Genomic DNA, 6,480 nt, shown 5'->3' on the forward strand with positions numbered 1-6,480 from the left:
TGTGCTCTACGAAACTCTTCCATTTCTTTCTCCTTCTCCTGTGCCTTTCTGAGTTTGTAAATCCTTCTCTTTTCCCTCACAAGCTTCTTTCTCTTGTGAATCATGCAACTCATTTTTAACAAAAGAGTCACTATAACTATGATTATTACAGGATAAAGTATTTTGCCAATGATTAAACTGCCAATTTCTCGAAACCAATTTCTAATTGCTGCAAATCTTTTGCTCAGACGTTCTGAAAAATTGTCATTTTCCATGGGTTCTATACCTGAGTGAAATTCAGTGATATTTTTGATAAGCATCTCTATATTCTGGCTCTTATCTGGGATATAAGTACAGCAATGCTGGACATGTAAAATCCCACAAACTCCTCCTTCTTTTGCTAGCAGAATGTCTAATGCAAGACGGTGCTGCATAACCATGCTTCTTGTGGCAACAAGTTCTGTGTTAACTAATTGAAAACCACTTGCGGTATCTGTGGACAATCTGTCTACAATTGTGGAAACCTTTCTGATTTTGATTGCATTCAGGGTTATTCCCACCTTAGGAATTATTGCACCAAATATGTCACCCATGATTTCTGAAAAACTTTCTCTCCTGATCCTGTTCAGGTGTTTGCCAATTTCGAATGAACCTTCTGCATTTCTGTCTACATGAAAAAATGTTGAAAAAACCAAACCAAGATAACACGTCCCATACCAATGGTCTGGGAGGCTAAAGTAAGCTTTGTTCCCACAGACAAAATAAATTCCAGGGAATATTGGATCTTTACCACCTTTAAATCACCATCCCCTTATAATACGATAAGCATCCTCACATTGACTAGCACCCACAAAAAAGTTATCGTACAAAGTATTATCTCTCCTAATACAACATTTTCCACTAACAGGATCATCTATGGGAATAGCAGCATAACTATTTCTACCACAGCTTTTCTTCATCTCTCATTTTGCATGTTAAATTGTTTTTATGTGCATATTCATAGGTAAGTTCATTAGTCACTAAAAAGAATTCCCTCATCTGTTTAGCAGGTTTAACTTTGCTTAAGCTATTTACAACTTTCAGGTTAGCAAAAAAGTCATCGTAATCTGAGTAATAGTACTCCAGACGACCTGTTTGATAGAACAAGCTAGCTATAACACTGCATGTAATGCTATAAGTAAGTGGAAGCATGTTATACTTAACCCCTTCTGAAACTGAAGCAGGAAGCTTCACACAGACATAACAATCCTTCACATCCATGACTTTTACATATTCTGACAAGAGTCTTGACAAAGAATTAGTAGAAAAATCACCAACAGATCTATCTTGGTGGATCTCTGGTTTGTGCTCAATAACTCTATTAGTTTTGCCTGCAACATTATGAACAAAATAATTAAACAACAGGGGGTGGTGATGGACAGAGTTTCTGAATTAAGCAGAATACTCTCACCCAGTCAAGAGATCAGGGCTTGATCCAACACCGTTTTTTAGCTCACTGCACCATCCCAGCTCAGAACCTGGCTATATGCAAATTAGTCTGTCCCTGGCCCAGTGCATCATGGGAACAGGGCAGACCAAACTACCGAGCCAATTCTTTCACTGGGAAGGAAACAAGCTTCCGGGGACCGGTTTCTGGCATCACAGCCTTCTTCGGCCCGGCTTGCTTGAATCCTGATGGTGCAATGAGCAAGGGACTCACGTCTGAGTATACCCATCCACGCTTATGGTGGACAAAATAATTAAACAACAGGGGGTGGTGATGGACAGAGTTTCTGAATATAGCAGAATACTCTCACCCAGTCAAGAGATCAGGGCTTGATCCAACACCGTTTTTTAGCTCACTGCACCATCCCAGCTCAGAACCTGGCTATATGCAAATTAGTCTGTCCCTGGCCCAGTGCATCATGGGAACAGGGCAGACCAAACTACCAAGCCAATGCTTTCACTGGGAAGGAAACAAGCTTCCGGGGACCGGTTTCTGGCATCACAGCCTTCTTCGGCCCGGCTTGCTTGAATCCTGATGGTGCAATGAGCAAGGGACTCACGTCTGAGTATACCCTTCCACGCTTATGGTGGACAAAATAATTAAACAACAGGGGGTGGTGATGGACAGAGTTTCTGAATTAAGCAGAATACTCTTACCCAGTCAAGAGATCAGGGCTTAATCCAACACCGTTTTAGAGCTCACTGCACCATCCCAGCTCAGAACCTGGCTATATGCAAATAATTTTTTCCCTGGCCCAGTGTATCATGGGAACAGGGCAAACCAAACTACCAAGCCAATTCTTTCACTGGGAAGGAAACAAGCTACCGGGGACCGGTTTCTGGCATTTCAGCCGTCTTCGGCCCGGCTTGCTTGAATCCTGATGGTGCAATGAGCTAGGGACTCACGTCTGAGTATACCCTTCCACGCTTATGGTGGACAAAATAATTAAACAACAGGGGGTGGTGATGGACAGAGTTTCTGAATTAAGCAGAATACTCTCACCCAGTCAAGAGATCAGGGCTTGATCCAACACCGTTTTTTAGCACATTTAAAATAAGCACATGCCATTATTTAAACAGCCGCAATTAATATTGGCAATACAAATAGACAAAGTTAATTTATTATTTTTCAACGTACTCGCACATGCAACAAAGAGCACGCAATGTTATTCCCCATATGTTCGTGAATGCATATTAAACTAGGTTGAATTAGTACAAATCATGCATAAACTCATTAATATTATTAATTCATTATGGAAGTTTAACTTTGCGAGTCAAAACATATTTAATTTCTAAAACTCGCTTCATCACCTGGAAGGTGCACTATATACGTCTTTGTTCTAATAATACTCAAAGTAATTCATTAGCAAGAGAGCGCACTGCTTACTGAGAAGGCACTTACTAGGCATTGCTTTCTGGCTAAGTGTTCGCTCATTGGTTCATGCACTGTTACTTGCCTAAACGTCCCAAATTTAACAATCAGATAAAATCATCAGCCCGTGCAAGGTTCTTCTTGATTCCAAGACTAAAACACCCGGGGCCACATTTATGAGGCCGTGCGTCACTTTTACGCCACCGGTGCGTCACTTTTTGTGACGCACAAGTGGCGTAAAAAATGCACCTTGTTGCGTCTTATTTACAAAGTGACTCATTTAGGTAGATCTGTCACTTTGTAAACCCCTGCGCCACATTATACCTGCGCCAGGTATAATGTATGCAAGGGGGGCCTATTGACGCAAGAATGGGTCATGGAAGTGACACAGTGAAATCTATGAGATTTCACTGCGCCACTTCTAGGACTCTAATGCTTCAAAATCTTACGCCTGCCTCACAGCAGGCGCAAGACTGACGTAGGTCTTTCACATTGGGCTTGCCCCATGTGAAAGGACACATTGCTGGAGTTGCGTCCCTTTTGTGATACTCTCCAGCAATGCGTCACTTTTGCGCCTACAGATACATCAAAAATACTGACGTATCTGTAACTCCTTGTGACATAATGTGTCATACTGTAAATATGACCCATCATTGGTATCGCAAGGAGGGCGCAATGAAAAGTGACGCATCGCTGTTTTCACGCAGCGATGCGTCACTTTTCATAAATGAGGTCCCTAGTTTATTGTGCGATGTGGTGGAAACGCGGATCCGTCTTGAAAGCAAGCAGGAATGTGTGCTGTGCGGTCACTCACCTACTAAACTAATATTAGTTCTGCTTTTGTGCACGGCCCTGTATCCCAGCCTCATACAAGGTGTTAAGATTTGCTATAAAGACACAATAATATAAACCAAAGCTGTTCATGGAAGTGCAACTAAAAAAGCGTGCTCAGTAAAACGGAGTTTAACAGCACAGACCCCAAATACTATTTTCTAGTTTATTTCATTGAACATTAAAGGCAAATTTACTCTTATCTGCAAAAGCAACCTTAAACGTCTCTATTCTAGGCATTTGATAATGTGACATCAGATAGACAGACACTCCTTTTGTGACTGCGGTGCCGACAAAAAGTATATGCAAATCTAGTGAATGTCATATTTAAAAATGGAACGTCTCTGTAAGAAATGGTTCCAGACCAGGGGTATTTTAGCAGTTGCAAGTCTAGGGAAGTGAGAAGGCTTGGGCCTCTAGGTTGGGTTTTTTAAAATGTTAAAAGTTCTGACAGTGGTAGCAGTGGGGAGGGGGTATTGGCCTAGTCCTAGGGCATTACTCGACCAGCTTTAGAATCTAGGTTATCAATGTACGAGACCCTGACTAATTGCAGAAATGTCAAGTATGGAAATAGTCCTATTTGCTACATAAGCCCAGGAGGTATGGGCGCACGAGGTGTGGCAGCACCCCAAACTAATAATAATGGAGTTCGGAAGGCGAGTGAGCAATAAAGAATCCTTTACATGTTTTATTTAACCTGGATATGGGTGTTTTCTTTCACTGACTGCAGTATGCGTTTTCTGTAAAGTGAATTATATGGCACACCATGATGTATTAATACAATATATGTGTGACATTGTGCTCCAAAGTGCACCACCAGCTATATACCACACCCTTAAAAATGCATGTGATTTCACAACATGTCAAGCACCTTAGACTGGTCTTGCCCCTTGTCCTCTAACTAGACATGCAAGACTCTTCGTCAATTAAGCCTGCACCAGGGCAACAATGAAGGACAAATCAAAACTTTCATAAGCCCAAAACAAAAAGGTCTATCAAACCTGTTGGAATAGCCTGGCCTGCACCTGACTCTTGCATTTCCATTTGTTCTAGTTCGTTCCTTGAACTTTAAAGAGGCTAGAAAAAACCTTTTGGTTGCAACAATAATGAATAATTGAACTGGATCCGTCAGTCCTGGTATAATAACGTGTTTATGAAGATCATTGTGAGGTGAGTTGTTAGAGTTTTGTAGGACGTCTCAGGTTAATATATGGGCAAGAAATGCAAAGATGTAAACTGGAAACGAAAACAAGCGCGTTGCTTTAACTTTCGCGGCCGCACTTGTTATTGTCTTGTTAATGCTGGGTCCCTGGGGAGAAGACCAAAGGCACTCGCTGGGTCCATGGGTAATGGTACTTTATGAGCTTTAAGCTGTTGTCAAATCTGACTGTACTTGGTGAGGCAGTCTAACAACTGCGGCGCGGTGGCCAAGTGGTAAGGCGTCGGTCTCGTAAACCGAAGATCACGGGTTCGAACCCCGTCCGTGCCTCATAAAGTTACGTTTTAAATGGGCTCACATTGTACCTGTCGCCTAATCCCTGTGCTCGAATTGGGAAACACATCTGGCAGCTCAAACGGATACGTTTAGTTTACAAATCGAACAAATATAAGGAGTCCCGTGAATATGTACAAACTAAAGGCATTGTCTTCACCCGGAAGCTGCGTTTCTCTAGAAAGCCAGTCTTAAACTGTGTTTCGTTGAGAATATTTAAATGCCTCCTGTTATGCTGCTGAACTTTAAGCGAACCATTTCTGAGCCTGTTTTTGTGAAAATGCCTAAGTGTTAAAAATAAGTCAAATGAATTTGGACTTTTTTCGTGTTGTATTAAATTGAACAAAAACAGTAGCAGATTGACAAACAGTTTGCACCATGGCAAATCAATGCTTATTTTGAGCCGCACCCACACTTAATTGTCAACGCCAGAATTTATAGCAGTCTGCCACATGGTGGTGCTGTTTGTCTTACATAGAAAAGAGCACAACAACTATTGATTATTAATTCAATATACCTTAAAATAGCACATTCCTGCCTTGCAAGTGCTTTGAAGGCCTGGAATAGTCTGAATTGTCACACTAAGAGAAGGGTGATGCGGATGATATTGACAGTACAGGCAGCAGTAATGGGCCATACAGGGCTTTAAGTGGGATGAAAAAACTGGGGGGTCTCTCACAGGGGCGTGGTCAATGTAATTAGGGGCATGGCTTTAACACACTTACGTTAAAAGTGTGCCGCCCGACTTGTATTTTGCTGTTCCTGTCATTGCATCCAAATATGTGAGACAACAAGTCACATTACACCTACAACAAGTAAGGACTATTGGCTTTGTCAATGGTTATTAGTTGCATAAGATAAATAAGCAGCAACTATGGCTGGTTACATATAACATTGAAAAAGCTTCCAATTGAAGCCCTGGTGACCCTACCGCAATGCTGCTGCTCTAGCATTTCAGAAATAGAAGGGAAATCCAGAAAGAAAATGACTCTTTAAAGGATTTCCCTCCCACTACACCACTCACCTGGCATGACGTCATGCCGTAACTTCTCCCCTAGTGAGAAGTGAGCAATGTGAGCAGGACACACCGATGTGCCTGCTGTCTTCAAACGGTTCTCTATCTGGCTCTGTGCGCCCTGGCACTTTTTTCTGGACTGCACTGACAGAAAACTGCTGTCACTGCAGTCCGGAAAAAAACGGAGCGCCTGCGCCAGGGCTCAAAACAGAGCCCGATAGAGACCCGTTTCGAGGCTCCCTTTAAAAAACTGCCGGTGCTCAGACCCCTTGAGACCCGGCCCACTTAAAGCCCTGGGGCCATAAG

General features: G+C 42.3%; 1 non-coding gene across 1 annotated transcript; it reads left to right on the forward strand.

The window, feature by feature from the left end:
* The first annotated feature begins 5,084 nt into the window (after positions 1-5,084).
* Positions 5,085-5,156, forward strand: TRNAT-CGU (transfer RNA threonine (anticodon CGU)). The gene has a single exon. It is a non-coding gene; the product is annotated as a tRNA-Thr (tRNA).
* The last annotated feature ends 1,324 nt before the right edge of the window (positions 5,157-6,480 follow it).

This window comes from Lissotriton vulgaris, chromosome 9, assembly GCF_964263255.1.
Source record: "Lissotriton vulgaris chromosome 9, aLisVul1.2, whole genome shotgun sequence".
Classification (NCBI taxonomy): domain Eukaryota; kingdom Metazoa; phylum Chordata; class Amphibia; order Caudata; family Salamandridae; genus Lissotriton; species Lissotriton vulgaris.